Here is a 19,249-nt window from a genome sequence, read left to right on the forward strand (position 1 = left end):
ATTATACATCAGACTTTAATGCAAAGTTACTACAGAGGCTGACTTCTTACCACCACTTTTTCTAAACTGTAACTGTTCTTCTTCTTACTCAGGGGTGGGCAACTGGCAGCTCGGGGGCCACATGCGGCTCTCCAACTCACTCAATGTGGCCCCCAAGTCAATTTTAAATATCACTTATAATCTTTGATTTCTGGTTTATGTTTAGTTGGTTGAAAGAAAAAGTAGATACCTATTTGGCTGTAAAAGTTTATGTAAAACTTTTTAAATGTGACTGCAAAAACGTTCACTTCTGAATAAACACAAGACACTTGTGCCTTACAAAAATGGATTAGTGCTAAGTGAAGAAATCCCTTAAACTACTTGTAAATTCTCTATGCTTGTTTGTTCTTCGCACGCCGCAGAACCTGGATCCGTGCTCTCTGCACTGTTATGTCTGTTATAGGGCTGGACAATTAATCACAAATGAGATTAAATTACAATATGGCCTGCTGATATACACCAGTTGCAGACATTGCAATATCTCTTTAACTTGTCATGTGTCATAATACCAGTTTAATACACTAATTTTTGCAGCATTTGTACATTATGCAAACATTGAAGTGGCATTATTTAAGAGGCTGTACAAAAATCCTCCTTTTCTTGTTTTATATACGTTTTTTAAATCAAAACAAATGGCATAAAAATGATAATCCCCTACAATAAAGCAACTGATAACAAATTTTCAATATGAGCAAAAATAACTGCAATTAGATAATTTTTTAAATGTTCTGCCCTTGTTTATCCTGATATTGATGAAGCTTAGCGTTATTTCACATAAGTCATACCTCCAACCACGATTAGCTGATAGCCAACTGACACCAATTATTGCCTCCCAGCTCCCACAGCCAATCACAGCTCTTTCTCTCAGCACAGTGGTGTATTTAAATATGACTACACTAATCCTTGCTTGCCTTAATGCTGATGCACCACGCTGCAGCTGGCAAGGCTTAACCTCTACCCCAGCCTCCTCCTTTATAGCTTGTTGTACCCTCATATTCAGATTCATGTTACTATGGATTAATTACCTCTTAATCAATTCATTGTTTTCAATATTCACTGTCAGTAATGTATCTATCCGTATTGGGGTTTCTAGCCATGAACTCCCTGGAAAGTCAAAGCATGCTGCTGGCTAACCCAGGGAGCATCTTTTGTGCAGAACCTTTTCAACCAAGTAAAACTACATTTTGCATTAAAATGGTTTAATGTATGATGAGAGTGTACCCAACAGAATGTAGGTTATAATTTAGAATGATTTATTGCTTGAATTGTTGAAAACACCTAGTAATAATCGCATATTGAATCACAATCGCAATACTGAGGGAGAAGATCGCAATTAGATAATTTTTGCAAATCTAGTCTGTTAATCTACTAATTTTTAAATAACTCGATAATCTCTTTGCCATGAAACTAGAGAAAATCTTCCCCTGCAAACTCAGAAGTGAGACGGTACAAAAATGGCTCAGATCAGAGGACTCCTTCTCCTTGGGAATCAGGATTCCCACTGCTCTACGACAATAATGCTCTCCAAAAACACAATTGTGCAAGAAAATGTTTTTAATTAACAAGCAACTATCATTTCACTGCATTGAAATAGCAGCTTGAAATTTATCTCATCCTGTTCATCATTAAATTCATTTCTATTTGCACCTGAGTTCAAAACCATAAAGAAGGTATTATAAATGATCATAAAAGCAACATGTTCCTCCTTTCACTGAATTATTAGTAATAATAATGATCAAAATTGAAAATACTGACGATTTGGCCTTTTGGCATTTACAATAAAATCAATGTGGCTCTCTTGGTAGCCAAAGTCGCCCATCCCTGCTCTAACTGAATGCTCAGTCATTTTACTCGCAGCACCTTGTGACAAGCAGTGTGCAGGGAGTGAATGCATTAGAGTTGAGACAGACGGATAACGGTGAAGCAGAGAAGAGTGGAGAAGTAATTTATGCTGCAAGTAGCATCATATACAGGACTACTGCAAAAAATTTTGACTCAGCATTCCTACTTAGCAACCCCTGTATGAAGCATGCCTTGATTCAGCTCAACTGGTAACAGCTTCTGGTTTCACCGTTATGTCATCCATTGAATGTTGTCACTCATGCACCAGATACGGTGGATTCAGAGTGATAGGAGGAAATGGTACTATGTCAGACATACAAAATAAGTCTCAAATATCGAAGTGTTAAGTCTTTGTAAGGCGAGTCTTTAGTCGCATTTGTGAGCAACTTGAGTCCAAATCTCAAGCTCAACTCCCCATCTCTGCCGTGACTGCGTACTGAATCTTTAGCATTTTAATGGCAATTTCTATTATGTGTTAGCATCAAGCTAACAGACTTAGATGCCCATCGGTCTGTGAGAAATTCTAATTTTCCACACATTTTCCAAGAGAGTTTCAGAGTGATTTTCCTTGAAATGCACAACCCTAATCTTAACTCGCCATTTAAACTTTGAATTTAAAGTTTTCTTCTTTAATTATTTAACACTAGCCCCAGTCTTACCTCCTGAGAAATTGGTTTTCAAATTGCTCTTAGCACAGTGAAACCTGTCAGAATCTTCCTCTCTCTATTCTCCACACGCATCTTTCTTTCTGCGTGCACACAGGCAGAACTAATCACCTGGAATAATCCCACCTGTCAACATTCTCTGGTAATTACTAGAAAGACGAGTTTAATTAACTCAGAAATGAGACTAAAACATCCATGGGAGTAAACTAACCCTCCATCACTTTCAGGAGCAACTCCACCAGCAGCATCGCTGACTCTGACCAGCTGTACTTTATAAAAGAAACGTGTTTTAGTCGTCATGATTAATTGAATAACCCTTCTCTCGCAGGAAAGCCTCATTAGGTGTGATGGGAATTTGTCGAAGCAAAATAGAAATGTTCGTGAGCAAGGAGGTGAGATTATAAAAATGAGGCGGAGCTGATGAGCATTTATCTCCTCTTCACATCATAATCCTTTGTACGGTGGCCTACAAGGGCAAATGTGCTACAAAGGCCTAATGATTTTTATTAGGAGAAACGAGCAGCAAAAAAGACATGATCCACTTAAAAATGCAATTACTTGTTCCAGCTTCTTTTGTTAAAAAATCCGCATAACAGGGATAATTCTACAGTATAGAGATGTCCTCTCTGCCATCTCACTAGCTTAAGATCCTAGAGACGCACTGACACAGCTGTGTTTACCTTCTGTTGAGACACAACTATACGCTAACGGGTCTGGGATTTACTTTCATTTCCTGTTTTTTACCTTCATAAAAAGTTACTAATAATGGATCATTTGAATTGCAAAACTGATGCATTACATTAGCAGCTGGCCTGTGTGGGCCCTTGGGAAGGTCCTTAAAGCCAGGAACACCTGTCCCACATGCAAGTTGCTTTGGATAAAAATGTCTGCTAAATGACATTTTAACATTACTCGTTAGAAAAAGTAATCAGAGAACTTTCTTGCTGATTGTCCACAACACTGCCTGCAACATGCTCTTGAAAACTAATCAAAAGAAGCAAACAAGAAAAAACAAGGGATGATTGCTAAAAGATTTAAATATTTATTTGCAATTAATATCATGATTTTTTAGTGAACCATAATTAATCACGCCCTACTGATAGCATTAAAAAAATTTAACTATTTTGCATTTAAAATGGTATGTGTAATTTTACATTTTTCTTCTGTCTTAAACTAAAGGAAAATAACTTCCAATTCTTCCAAATTCAGCTCTGCGTTTATAGGCAGATTGAAGATTTCAACATGAACTTTACAGCGGAAAATATAACTTGTTATGGATTGAAAAGGAAATAAGTCAACAGTAAAAAGGTAAATAGTTCAGATGACTTCTGACTGGTCCACTGATCAGTCTGTGAGTTTTTTAAAAGTGAATAGCAGTGGTGGACTTAGTAAACTTTAGGGCTGAAAGATTTGGGGAAAAAAAAATCCTACCTTTTTCATTTTTGTGTTTTTTTTTTAAATTAATATTAAATATAGGAATGTCAAAAACCCTTCAATGTAATTATTCATATCCAATCTGCAATATGAGTCAAAATCATGAGAATTAGACACTTTAAAGGAATTTTTCAGCCTTTGTTTAGGAATAAAAGAAAGTTAGGGAGTAATCACATATCAAATCACATTTGTAACATTGGGGATAAAAATGCAATTACATTATTTTCCAAAATCGTTCAGTCCTAATTGAAATGTGATTATTCCTCAAGTTCCTCTTTTTATGTATTTTCCAACAAACACAAGCAATACAGCACTCTATATTACAACCAATACAATATTAGACTAAACAAGACCTTAACAATTTTGAAGATAATACCCAATTGTGATTATTTTGACTCATATAGCAAACTGGATATGAATTGTTGTAGTAAAGGGAGTGATCATTTTTATGGACTTCTCATATTTAGTCAGACAAAAGTATAAAAAAAGAAGAAGGAGAATTTTTGTAGGCCATTCTAAATAAAATGGCACTTGAATGATTGCATGATTATGTATGTATGTGTATGCTCTCTGCTGCAAAAAAAGTTTAAACTGGTATTTTGACATAAATTTAAGGTTAAAGAAATATTGCACCTTTGCGATTTGAAAATTGCAGCAGGCCATACTGCAATTTAATCTAATTTTTGATTAATTGCCCAGCCCTAGGTAACATTACTGGGGCCGCAGGGAGATGCTGATCTGGCTTAGCCAAAGTTTTTGGAAAGCAACAATGAATGATTGCGAATAATTGCAATAGAAAAGAAATCAGTGCACTAATTGGGGATCATAGTTAATCGCAAATAATGTGATTAATCTTGACAGCTCTGTACTTTATTTTCTGCCCTGTAAATTTCACCTTCCATTTGTAAAAAAAACAAACATCCGGTACTTTTGTTTTGATTATGTTAAGAAGTGTAGTGCGTTGTATTGACGACCCTTTGATAGCTCTGGGTCTAATGGTTCTTCCTCTGTGACACAAGTCCGAGCACAACATTTCAAACACAAATATGGATATGATAAAGGGAGCTAGCAAGCCCTGTTGAGTGAGGAAAGTCAAAGAAAATCAAGGAAATACTCCTGTCGGACAATCCTGATGCATTCTCATCTTCCTCTTTATTTGTTCCTTTCCCATTATTGAGTAACACTGAGGATAAAACAGGAATGGGGTTTTGGGGAAGAAATGTTGTGCTGCATTGTATTGGCACGCATTTTTTGCATGCTGTCAGGATGGTACCAGGAACCAGTGTGGTCCAGCTGATTTTGCACCTGATGTTTGCTTGTGTCTAATGGTGTTAGTCCTAAATTGCATAACTTGGCCTCTAGTATATATTTACAGGTATTAAAAGCCATTAGGAGGCACTAATGAGAACTGAATTCTAGGGAAACATGCATGAAGACCAAGCTAATTTGCAAAGAAAACACACAGGACACAGCTCCAGATTGGTCTGACAACAGTAGGTTTCTGAGTCTGCTTTGTGTTTTGGATGATCGCATGTGGTTTGTATCACCTTTTGAATGCACAGCTCGTTTCTCCTATTGGAAATCTTTCGTGCTGTTGCGGCTTGCTTGTCAGTGAGTGTTCCTTTCTGTGTGGATTGCAGACAAGGTGTTAGACTCACAGCAGTTTTAGGGAAAATCCTGGATGGGTTAGGGGGGTAGAGCAGCACTTTGGAGGTAATTGTACTCCACAGGAGCAGCTTCACTTCGGTTCTCCCCTTCGCTCCTCCGAAGAGTCGTTTGCTTGTTTTTCTGACGTCCGCCAGTCTGTTATTGGAGAGGGAACAGGGAGGACAGAGGGTTAGAGGCAGGTCACAGTCAGCCAGACTCTAATAAAACCACACTGCGCTTTGGCATTGGAGCGCTATCTCTGGATTGCTTCTCCTGGAACGACTTAATAAGATTACATGAGGGGGAATCGAGATCTTTAAAATCTGCATGGAGCTTTTTGTGAGTCAGAATTCACACCGAAAACAATGCGTCTTCCTTTTTAATTTGTTTAAATGCATCTCACATCCTCTTCAGTAAACTGTGCATGTGTGAGCGAGTGTGTGTTTTAGGGATAAAACAGCCTGATTTAAAGAGAATCCAGCCCAGTGTGATAAATAATACATTTCCTCCAAATGTACTGTAGTACTAAATTGTCTCTGCCTTCATCCCCCAACAACCCTCACACTACAGTATGAGCCAGATCAGAAGAATAATAAATAGCTCCTATTAATCCAGATTATACAGGAATCGTATACGGTGAACACACACAGGCGTCCATAAGAGAGTGTGAATTAAAGGCGAGAGAGTGAGCCATACTTTAGGTAAATGAATGATTAATTGAAATATGTCGATGAATAATAAAAAGTCTCTGCAGGGTAACAGATTGCACTTTTCATTTTTAATACCTCAATGGTCTTCACACAATATGCACACAAACATGTAATCACAGCCAAACACGCTGGTCACATGTACACGCGTCGACACATGAGACAGAGGGGTGAACGTGGGCTAGATTAAAACATCAAAGAAAGGCCTACACGGCTCACTTGAAACACCCAGGCTGCTTTAGCTTGTTTCCTAGCTCACTCTAATCCCACAAAGGAGCCTAAATGTTGCTTTTTTTTCCTCCCTGCACACTTTGCTGTGTACTCCCATCCCTCCTCGTGGACGGTGTCTGCATCGATATAAGTCCTCCTAATCAGCTCGGATGAATTATTGAGTAGCCTTTTTATATCAGATCATGACCCATATTCCACTTGCTTCAAGTGAATGTGCTGCCAATAAAATTGAGATGTACTTTTTAAGTCGTCCCACATAGGCTCGCTGCTCGCTCTCTGAACAGCTGAGCAGGATTCAGAGAGGCAGACGCTCATGCAACACAATGGCATTTAAGGTCAGGGTACAATGGAAAAATAACATGAATCTGAGGTGTGGAGACGGGATACTTAATATTTAATGAGCTGAAAATATTGCCACTTGTCTCTGGTTTGGATTTTTTTTTCTGCTGCATGCAACAGGAAATGCATGAATTGTACAGTGGAAGTTAGACATGTTATCAAATATGCCGGTACCACATGAAGGTCAACAAAAAAAAAGTTCCATTGTAAAGTTTAACTGTAAAAAAATCATTTTTAACCTAAAAAGTGACCATTCTTATTAACTGAACAAAACTGGTGATGCACAATATTTGATTTTTGAGATATCTGATATGCCAACATTTCCAAACTCAGGATACCAATCCTGACGTTGATATTTACACCTTTCCTATTGTAATGAACATCAGTTGTGGGCATCGGTGTAGCAAAGCTGGAGCAGGCTCCAATTTGTCCTATCAAACTGGGGGTTATTTTGCCCCAAAATAATCATAAAAAAGACAAAACAAAAACAATACCAAGTGGAAGTAGACGGTCTGGTAGTTTTTTACATTTGGGGCTTCATTTGAAATGTTCAGGTCCCACAGTGGCAACCACCTATACCCAATGGTAATTTGTAAAGTTTATTTATATCTAAGGCTGATATATGGAACATAGTGCCAATATGTATTGTTTGTAAATACCAACAGAAATTTTGGTAACCCTTTCTATGCCCCTCTTTATAATGCATCAGAACATATTATGTTATATAAATGCTCACCACCTCGCCAACAAGACGGACGACATAAGGTTGTGGATTTCTAACCACTGCTTGGATGGCTGTGTCTTGATAATAAGAGACCTGACTTCGGACCTAGCTGTGGCGCTAGTAGGCCGCACCAACTACAGGGCGGGCTGGAAACCTGACTTCGGTAAGACTAGCAGGGGTTTGGCTCTCCCCTCCCTCCCCTTAAAGACATCTACCAGAGTCGTCTCCACATATGGGCCTCCGGGATCCTGATGGACCCCTTGCACCCTGGACGCTGTCTGTTCAGCATCACCCACGCAAACCTGCTGTACCGAGCATATTTCTCGTGGGTGCCCACTCCCTCGCCAGTGGGATGGACGACGTGAGGCTGCAGATTTCTAACCACTGCTTGGACAACTGTGTTTGCTGCTACAGAGGAGACTGCCAAACGAAATTTCATTGTATATTTACTGTGCAATGACAATAAACTCTCTATCATAAGTATACTTAAAATGTGTTATAACCCACCTATGATGGTGTATAACCACAGTTATAAGTATACTTATAACATGTTATGATTCATTATAGAGAGGGAGGCATAAAAAATGTTATCAAACTGTTCATATCTGGGGCACCTGTAGTCTCATGATTAGGTTGCGCCCTATTTGCGCAGGTGGAACAGACTGAAGCCTGGCCTGTTGCTCCGTTCCCCCATGTCTCTCTCATTACTGTTGCCCACTCTATCCACTGTTCTCCATTCTGAATAACAGTATAAAATGTCCAAAATAAGTCTTTAAAATACAAGTGAAAAAAAAAAAACAGTGATACTGATATCATGCTGATAATATTCTTCAACCCCAAACAAAACTACAGTACCACTGCCAGTATTGGTTTTGGACAAAGTGAAGTAGGCTACAAGGTAAAAAAGGTTACAGCGCCATTTCCAAGGCTTTGGGATTCCAGCAATCCACAGTCAGAGGCATTATCCACAAATGGAGAAAACTTGGGAACAGTGGTGAACCTTCCCAGGAGTGGTCGGCCAACCAAAATGACTCCAAGAATGTGTGACAACTCATCCAGGAGGTCACAAAAGAACCTAGAGTGACATCCAAAGACCTGTAGGCCTCACTGGCCTCAGTTAAGGTCAGAGTTCATGACTCAACCATGAGAAAGACACCGGGCAAAAATGGCATCATGGGAGAGTTCCAAGACCAAAACCACTGCTGACAAACAAGAACACAAAAGCTCATCTCACATTTGCCAAGAAACATCTTGATGATCCTCAAGACTTTTGGAGAAATATTCTGTGGACTGATGAGACAAAAGTTGAAGTTTCTGGAAGGTGTGCGGACCGTTACACCAGGAGAAACGACACAGCATTTGATAAAAAGGACATCATGCCAACAGTCAAACATGGTGGTGGCAGTGTGATGGTCTGGGGCAGCTTTGCTGCTTCAGGACCTGGATGTGTGATTGATGGAACAATGAATTCGGCTGTCTACCAGAAAATCCTGAAGTCCAACGTCCAGCCATAAGTTCATTCCCTCAGGCTCTTGGGTTATGCAGCAGGACAACAGCCTGAAACATACCAGTAAGTCCATCTCTGAATGGCTCCAAAAAATTAAAAAAAAAAAAAAATTATGGAGTGGCGAAGTCAAAGTCCTGACTTAAATCCAACTGAGATGCTGTGGTGTGACCTTGAATGGTCAGTTCATGCTGGAAAACCCTCCAATATGGCTGAGTTAAAACAATTCTGCAAAGAAGAGTGGGTAAAACCAGTTATTAGGTTCAGGGGGCAATTACTTTTTCAAAGAGGGCCAGATAGGTCTGATACCGCCTTAATGTGCAGCAGTAGGTTTGCTACTAGTGCCAGTTAGTATGCATCTCCACTAATAAATGCAAATGTTCATATTAGCAACCAAGGATGTTCATTCTCATCTAAGTCATGGTTATTAATACAGGTATCTAATATTGCCTTGTATTTGTAATTAATCATGACTGGTATACCCATCAATGTACTGATTTGATAGCCAATTAGCGCCATGATCTTGACTAGTTCCAGGTTAATTATTACATGACTATAATAAACAACAACAGTGTAGTGTTAGCAGAGTTCGACGTCACACAAATACGAAGAAATGACAGCAATCAGGGGTTTTCTACCAGTATTAAGCACATTGTTTCAATAATAGGTGCATCATATCTGCTGATACATAAGTCTAGGTATTTGAATGGTGCTAGGAAGTTAAAAGGGGTCCTGGAAATCTCTAAGTTATATGAAGACAAAATATAAAAACAAAGCATTCTTGCTGAATTCATTAAGGCCGATGCATTGCTGAGAGCCAGACGCAGGAGTTGTATTGTCGTCTCATTAAGAAGCACACAGAGAAAGAGAGACAGAGCGAGAACCAGTAGGAAGAAGAGAGGAAGGATTATGAATCTCCTCAGCCCCTGCTGTCTCCTCTCCTGGCCTGTTTATCAATGACGGCTGCAAACGCGGCGCCTTGAAAATCTCTTAAGCTCCGTTTGGAGACTTTTGGCAGACTTCTTCTTCACCTAAGCTTTTGGCATCGATTCACTCTCAGACACTAAAAATTGACAGGTGGCTTGAAATATGTGGTAATGCCCCCGTGGTCACCCGATACAACTAATTTACGGCACCATAAAATTTATTGGCAATATTTACGTAAGCATTATTCATTTAGAAAGAGGGTACATTTTAATTATTGGAGTAGAACTAAGAAACAGACTGGTATAAGCATTAACTACTAGTCTCCTTTGACAGGAACAAACTTTTATACTCCAAAATGTGACAAAGCTTTCTGAAATTAACCTTATTCAGCTGGAAAAGCCATGTCCAATCCATATGTGTATATATTTTCATAATAATCCACCTTTAAGCCAAGAAATAACCTTTACATGACCTGAAAGTGATGCTTAGCTACATCCATCTATGAATTATTCTTTAACCAGCAACTGTTCACACAAACACCAAAATATTCCATTAAGAATCAGTAAAAATATCAGTTAGGGATGCACAGATGCATCAGTTTAAAATGCAAGGTATCAGCCTTGTTGATAGGCAAATATGGCGACATGAACAGCAGCGTTATCGACGCTAATTTTCACAATCAGTGCATCTTTAATATCAGTGCTGCCTACAGCTATAAGAAATCAGTTTTATAAATGACAATGGCTGTCTTGGTTGGATTTTAATTTATGTCTGAATATGTTGCTCCTTTTTGATGTGATATCTACATAGAAGATGGGAAAATGAAGCAAATATATAAATGTTTTTCCTTTCCACTAAAAATGCCATTTTTAACCAATAAATAACCTTTATATTTGCAAGAAAGTCAAGCTCGGCTGTGCATTTAACCAGGGATTCTTTGCTCAACCAGCATTGTCATGATATCAAAATCTAATCTTTGTTGCAATGTTAATTAAAAAAAACAATATCAATACTTATTTCGATACCTTAGCAACAAAGATAAGAATCCTGAGCATCCTATATTGGGTAATATTTTGTTTAAATTATTATATTTTTAGGCCAACTCGTGCATAAATCAAGTACAGAGATGTTCCCAATGCATTTGTGCAATTCAGACAATGTGACAGTGTAAGCCAGCAAGATTTGAAGCATTATTCCCCCCTTCCCTAGATGCATTTGTGCTCTTCCTCCAGGGTATTCTTGCAAGAATCAGTTAAACCGTCAGTATCCCCTGCTCAAAACTTGCCAAATCAGTCCCACTCACTTCACAGGCAGTGGTAATACTGATAAAAGACTTTGTTTAAATCTTTCTATGATACCATAAAATGTGTGGTCATGATTTTTAATAATCTTGCAAAGTAGATGGATTTACCAGTCTGTATAATCATGTAAAGCTCCAGTCTGAACGGTTGTGCCAGGTCTGAAATCAACCCTGACCGATCAGTTATTTGAGAACGAGGCGATAACTAAGGGCGGGGATTAGTTGTACAGGCAAGCTGTTAGCAGTGTGTAGCATTTAGCTCGGATGTAGCTATAGTTTAGCATTCCACATTTATTTATCAAGCAAAGAGACCAACTGAAAGCTTCTCTTGGCAGAGATGGTGTTTTTGCACTTCTCCCAACCGGCCTTGGCATTAGTTTTATCCACCGAAAAGCTCCACTCTTCATAAACTATGGCAGCACTTTTCTGTCGAGCTCAGGTTACTAACAGAGCTACGCATGCCTGCTAACTCATATTGTCTCATTGCTCTGATTGGCCTGTAATGATTGTGACAGACAGAATGTTCGTCCAATCACCTTCTGAGAATGCCCTTCACAATCACTGTATGGGAGCTTTCCCAGAAGAATGTGAAATACACTACACTGCCAAAAGTATTCACTCACCCATCCAATCACTTCCATGGCCACAGGTGTATACAATCAAGCACCTAGGTACGCAGACTGTTTCTACAAACATTTGTGAAAGAATGGGTTGCTCTCAGCAGCTCAGTGAATTCCAGCGTGGTACTGTGATAGGATGCCACCTGTGCAACAAACCCAGTCATGAGATTTCCGCACTCCTAAATATTTCACAGTCAACTGTCAGTGGTATTATAACAAAGTGGAAGCCATTGGGAACGACAGCAACTCAGCCACGAAGTGGTTGGCCACGTAAAATGACGGAGCGAGGTCAGCGGATGCTGAGGCGCATAGTGCGTAGAGGTCACCACCTCTCTGCAGAGACAATCCCTACAGACCTCCAAACTTCATGTGGTTTTCAGATTAGCTGAAGAACAGTGTATAGAGAGCTTCATGGAATGGGTTTCCATGGCCGAGCAGCTGCATCCAAGCCATACAACACCAAGTGCAATGCAAAGCATCGGATGCAGTGGTGTAAAGCACGCCTCCACTGGACTCTAGAGCAGTGGAGACACATTCTCTGGAGTGGCGAATCACGCGTCTGGGTTAGGCGGTTGCCAGGAGAATGGTACTTGTCTGACTGCATTGTACCAAGTGTAAAGTTTGGTGGAGGGGGGATTATGGTGTAGGGTTGTTTTTCCGGAGCTGGGCTTGGCCCCTTAGTTCCAGTGAAAGGAACTCTGAATGCTTCAGCATACCAAGAGACTTTGGACAATTCCATGCTCCAAACTTTGTGGGAACAGTTTGGGGATGGCCCCTTCCTGTTCCAACATGACTGTGCACCAGTGCACAAAGCAAGGTCCATAAAGACATGGAGGAGAGAGTTTGGTGTGGATGAACTCGACTGGCCTGCACAGAGTCCTAGACCCAACAGAACACCTTTGCAATGAATTACAGTACTGTACGTGTTTTTTGAGACAGCATGTCTACATTTTTTTTCAATTAATTAACATTCAGGTTAATTAAGACAGTGCATACTCTGTTGAATACCATTTAGCCAGCAATATTTGGTACCAGAAAAGAAAATATCACCAGCATGTACTACACTTGATGCTTTTCATTAGCATATGCTCCAAAACAAAAACAGCTCTGTTATTTTCTTGATCTACAGTGTTGAAAAGTAGCAAAGCTTTTACATAGAAACATGTCTTTAGCTTTAGTTTCAATGTAAAGCTGCTGCAAGAGGATTACTAGGATTAAATATTAAACAGAAAGGTCTACATCTTTTGTTTGAGGACAACAGAACGCACTGTCTACATTTTTGCAAATAGACTGGCAGCTTTCTATCAAAGTTTAGACAGTGCTGTCATCTTTGCTTGCCTTTTTTGGTCAGAACATCCATGAAAATTTGTCTCATTTGCACTGAAAAGCTGGCAATCATTGCAGTCATGCATTTCAGAAAGTTTGCAGGAGTTTGCATTCATCTTTGGTGGTTAAAAAAAGCAAATACTCAGTATAGGATGAATAAGACTTCTGTTGTTGTTGTTTGCATTCTTGTTTAATGACAAGAATAACTTCATTACAGTAGCATGTATGCCACCTCTTCATAAAAACTGTTTCAGTCTATTTCTATACTGGTTACAGTAAAAAGACTGCAGACAGCGGCCGGTCACTGCATCCATTTTGCAGCTGTGACAGCTCTGACCGACTACCTGAGCTAAAGAGCCCATCTGCAGAGGGCCTTCAGGGGTCACATGTGTGCTGAGAGCAGCAAGCAGAATGGGTAATGGTCCCCGGTTATGAGAGCGGGTCCCAGGTGTGTTTCACAGGTATGTAGCTGTAACCTTGACTCTGCACACATACGTGCACACGCGGTATAAATCCAAACTACTGCCAGCTGAATGATAGGAAAGTTAATCAGACAAAAGAGGTCAATTGCTGCTGCAGCTGTGATGGATGGATGGACGGATGGATGAAGGGTCTGCACGTGTATGTGTGATTTTGCTGCTCACACAGAGTCCAGATTTCATTCCGTCAGAGGAGATAAAGTGACATTCTGCTGGTATGAAAGCAATTTGTGTCTCTCTTTGAAATAACAGCAGATCAAAATAACTGCACTGAGAAAAGGGCAACGTGCTGTGTCACTTTGTGTAGATTACTTTATTGATCTGACTATATAGTCCTCACGCACTCCTCCGCCTTTAAATAAGTGTGCAGAGTCGCTCTGAGCAGGTGATTTGATGGGCAGACGTGGCCTCTCCATCAGGCAGAGACAAGTTGTACAATTTTTACATTATCACACATGATCAGATCCGAGTTTGTGACCTTAAATCACATGAATAAAAACGCAGCTAAAGCTGGAATAAAGAACTAGAAGTGTAAAAGGAGAAAACTGTTTGTATTCTACTTAAACCTCTCTGACTTAAGCACAGAGCTGCTCAGACCATGGGCAACAGAGACGACTCAAACGATCTTTAATTGTGATAGAAAATAAAAGCATTCACTTTTTTTAAATTGCATCATCATGTTTTTTTAAAAGATTGATATTAGAGTTATTGATGCCTTTGTTACAGAGGAGAACTGTGGATTGAGTCAGAGACAGGGATGAGAGAGATGGGAATGATATTCAGGAAAGGAGCATTGGTCCTACTTGAACCCAGGCTGCCTAACTGCTAGGCCATCTGTGCTCCAATCATATGCTATTTTATTGGGCACTGTAGTTCTGCTACTGCAGTGGAGGAGCAGCTGGATGCTACTCAACACAGTCTTTTTGTACAATAATGGACACCACAGCACATCTGAATGTCTCGTTTCCATTTAGCTTAGTGAAGGACTCAGACGTTATCTCCACTTTAGCCATTTTCATTTACTTTCAAATCAGTAGCAAGTTCTTTTTTAGATAATGTTACTTCAAATGCACCAGGAGTTCCTTATTTTCTTCTGATATAAGGGCAGGTTTTAACCACAACAGAAAGAGCATACCTCTATCTCAAGACAGAACAAATTATAGAGTAAAAGCAGCATTTCTCACAGAGTGGGACTATACAGGGATGGTTTGGGGGGCAGAAGAGGTTATCACACCAGATTCTTTTCATGGGTTTATTTATCATGTTTATACTCTTCTAACTGCAGTGTAACTGTATTTTATTCATCAGCAGTGCGTTGTGTAAAGATGCTCAAACATCATTACTCGTCCATTGAAATATTGCAATCAATGTTCCATAATTATAGCTGAGCTAAATTTCTAAAATAAAAGGTCATTCCTCAAGTAGTTCATGTAAAAAAGGATAATGGGTTTGTGAAAAACTAGAAAGAATGACTCAAAAAGTTTGCTTTTAGCTTGATGGGTGGCTTAAACTGGGTTACTAATACAGAGAACGCAACTAAACATGAACTCCTGAAAAGCATAAGATCACTAGATATCACTAAGTCATTTTGTACTTGCCCTCCTGCTAATGTTTAACTAAGTTGAAGCTGTCTCCTACCTTTAAGTCATGGTAAAAAAGCAAACTAAAAATACTACATCTCTTTGACTTCATTCAAGAAATTCCTAAGAACTCATATTGCAAAACTGCTTCAGATGTGTTATGAAAGGCAAAATAGTATAATTTCATGTTTTTCTTCCATGTCCATGGACGAGTGGTAGATTTATGTGATATCTCACAATCATGTCTGAGTTTTTACTGGCCCAAAGCTAACTTATGTGGGAGTCATTGGTTTAGTTTGGTTGTTTTGTCGCTGTGGTCCCTATATTTATTTGTCTTTGAAAGACATGGCATGACTTTAATAATTTATTTTAAAAGATTTCTTGGACCCCCAGGGTCCCCCTGGTTTGAGCCCTAAATCAGAGACTCGTAAGAATTGCTCCATATACTCATAATGATCTTAAATGTATGTTTTGGTGAACCTTAGCTGGGTTTCTAACGGAGAATACTACTAAACGTGAACTCTTGAAAAGCACTCATCACTGAGTCATTTTGTACATGCACTCCTACTAATGTTTAACACTGTAAAACAGCATATTTGGCATTATAAGCACTTTAAATCTGTCCTCTGGTGCTAAGTCATGGTTTCAGACCTCACTGATGCAGTGTAGATCCCATTAATGCCATAACTTTAACATCTCTTTGACTTCAACTGAGCCCCAAATCAAGAAACTCAAAATAATTGGTCCACATTCTCATTATGATCTTAAATGTTTGTGTTTAGAAATGCAAAATAGTAGAATTTCAGACATGTTTTAAATGCAATTAGTCCTGTTTAACTATAAAAAAATCAGTGATTAACTGCAACTTAAATGATTAAGAGCCCTATTTATCACACATGAGCAGATCCTTAAATCACACGAATAATAACTGAATCAAAGCTGAAATGAAGGGTAAATGGTGCCGAAGTGTAAGAGGAAAAAAGCCATTTATATTCTGCTTAAACCACACACTCACTCACACACTCCTCTGCCTTTAAATTAGAGTGCAGTGCCGCTCTGAGCAGGTGATTTGATGGGCAGAAGTGGCTTCTCCATCAGGCGGAGACGACTCGTACAATTTTGCCATTATCACACATGATCAGATCCGAGCTTGTGACCTTAAATCACATGAATAAAAACTGAATTACAGCTGTGATGAAGGATAAACGGTGCAGAAGTGTAAGGGGAAAATCCATTTCTACTCTACTTGAGGACATGTATGCACACCCACACGCACGCATGCAGAAGAAGTGGCCTGACGATGCAAGATAAGATAAATATCATCAATTAATCATCATCCAAAACATGCAAGAGCATTAGCATGTGTGGATTAAAGCGCTGTACTCACCTATTCAAACCTTAACATTAGAAAATATTGATTTTAATGGATTTTGGAGGCTGGAGGAATAGTAAGAATCTCGGCTAATACATCAACTAACAGACAAAGATGTTGCTTGAGTCTTTAATCCGCGTTAGTGAAATCCCATTAAGATTCAATAGTTGGAAAAAGAAATATTGAAATCAGCTTCAGTCCGTTAGAAAAAGAAGTGGAAAAAGAAAGTCCAGATTAGGACAGTTTTTAATGACTGTTAATTTGTTTCATAAGGGATCGAATCCAGGATTTAAAGGGTAATTCCACAGGAAAACAGCTAAATCCAGAGCGCCTTTATCAGGGTGGCAGCTGGTCAAAAGTCCCACTTCCCATTCTCTTCAGAAGAGGAGAGGCATTAAATCTCCTTCAGGAAAAAGGTGGAAATATAAACAAAGGAGATGGACAAAGAAATGAGTTGTGTGGTTTCTCACTTTTCTATGCATCTGTCTGCTGCTTTGCCTCACACTCCACACACAATCACACCAAATTATTCACTCTCTTTGCAGTCAGCTAAATTCTTCCCAGTGATAATATTCCCTGAAATGCAAAGGAATTGTTCATGAATAATCTCTGTATGTCAATAAATAAATGGAGCTACAGTGGAAGTGGTACGTCACAGAAATGCAAAAATAAAGAGCGAATCCTCTCTGATGCAAGATGACGTGTGAGTGGTGGGACAGGAGATGTTTTAGACGAAACAAAATGGAATTAATGAGATGGACAAAAAGACGATTAAAGAGCAAAGTTGGAGAAAAAAGTGATGGTGAAGGAAAAAAAGGGGAGAAAAATCCTCGGCAGGTTTTTTTGTCCTAGTCCATTCTCTTTGAGTGCTTGTGTAAGTCTGTCTGCGAGATGAGAGTGAGAAAGATAGGCGACAGAGAGAGAGAGAGGGAGAAAAGAGAGAGGAAAAGAGGGCAGGGGGAGAGAAGGCGGCGGGCGGAGTGTATAAACACAGTTGACACCCAGACAGAATGGACAAGAGCCGGCCTGGAAATCCGCTTTGCCACAACAGAGCACTGTTGCTCTTGAGTTAGGCCTCCAATCAGTTTGACCTTCACCTCAGAAACACCAAACGAAGGCTTGGATGCATAGAAACAGAATTTATTGCAGGGTTTGGAAACAAAAGGACATGTAAGGAGGACAGTGTGTGATCACTTTTTTTGTGCAACATAGAAAATGACAAGATGTGGTCTGTGATGATGCCTGGAGAAGGTGCGTGCTTGATGAGTCACTGTGGGCGAAAACCAAAGTGAGAAAAACACAGATTAGAGTATGCAGGGGGAGAGTGATGCGAGGATGACACGGCATGAGGAGAGAATCAGCTGAGTGCCGGATGATGGGAGGGGATTCATGGCGTACCAAAGCCAGATTACAGGCCGGAGTGTTTGAATGTATGTGCACCCCACACACAAGACACCTCGCATACACAGAAAACAAAGACTTTGAGACAGACACTAAACACTAAGTCGACCTACCTATGGTTAGAATTAAGAATCGGCCAAAAAAGATGCATAGGATGGAGGGAGGAAAAAAGAGAAGGGGGGAATAGGAAATAGGAAAAAGGTACAAAAGTGAAAAAGGCATAAATAGAAAAGACAAGCAAGCCAATTAAAATGTCTCTAAAGTAAGGAAATTACAACACAAGTGGAGTCAAAAAAGGAGCCAAAGTTAAAGGTGGACGGTCAGTACGTTTACATGCACGGTGAGGGCATTTAGCTGGCTGTTGCAGTGAGCGAGCGCATCCTTCGATGCCCCTGTTAGGTGGCGATATAACCCCTTAGCCATCAGCTAACTGAATGCATGTTGAAAGGTGAAGCATGGACAAACTTTGCAACTAGCCAGGGCTGCTCGATTATCATAGAAATCATAATCACAATCACTTTTCGATCATAGAACCCAATTGCTTGATTTTACATCTGCAGCACATGCAGCTTACTCTAGAAAAAAAGCATTAAAGAAGGGTAAAAAAGCACAACTATACCAAAAAGCTGAAACTTTTAACACACGGCAAATCCTGCAAACAAAACTACATGTAGCACAGTAATCCTTCACTCATGATTATCTTGTTTTCATGAGCTTAAATTGCAGTTGAAATTCAAATTAGCCCAAAATGATGCACATTAGGTGTCTACCTTGTGCCGATATCTAAAAGTAGAAAACGGCGCAGCTTCTGCTATGCTAAGCATGCATGCTGCGTGACTTCCGGGTCAAAATCTTGCAAGGAAGCTGTGCGGAATGCCTAGTCCAGTTCGGGTCCAATTCAGGCAAGAGTAAATCACGTTAACTCAGCCTTAGTCTGACTTTGAGAGGTTCAGTTTAGCAAGATTTCAGAGCATTTTAGAAGTCAGGTTTAGTGAACCAATGCGACTTTTCTAAGTGCATGTAAATGTACTGAGTGAGCGGAGTGGAGGGGGGAGGAGGAGCAGGGAGCGTGGGCTGCACAGGGATAGAAAAGGCTGGAAGTGATAGCGATG

At 39.7% G+C, this 19,249-nt stretch overlaps 1 protein-coding gene across 2 annotated transcripts in view; it reads right to left on the reverse strand.

Annotated features, from left to right (window-relative positions):
• The window catches only part of LOC121503574 (glutamate receptor ionotropic, NMDA 2B), a 276,993-nt gene that overhangs the window by 247,399 nt on the left and 10,345 nt on the right, over positions 1-19,249 (reverse strand). For both annotated transcript variants that reach the window (XM_041778041.1, XM_041778042.1), the window contains one exon: positions 5,639-5,783. The gene's annotated coding sequence lies outside the window, so the exon portion shown is untranslated. The remainder of the gene's footprint in view (positions 1-5,638; positions 5,784-19,249) is intronic.

This window comes from Cheilinus undulatus, linkage group 21, assembly GCF_018320785.1.
Source record: "Cheilinus undulatus linkage group 21, ASM1832078v1, whole genome shotgun sequence".
Lineage (NCBI taxonomy): Eukaryota > Metazoa > Chordata > Actinopteri > Labriformes > Labridae > Cheilinus > Cheilinus undulatus.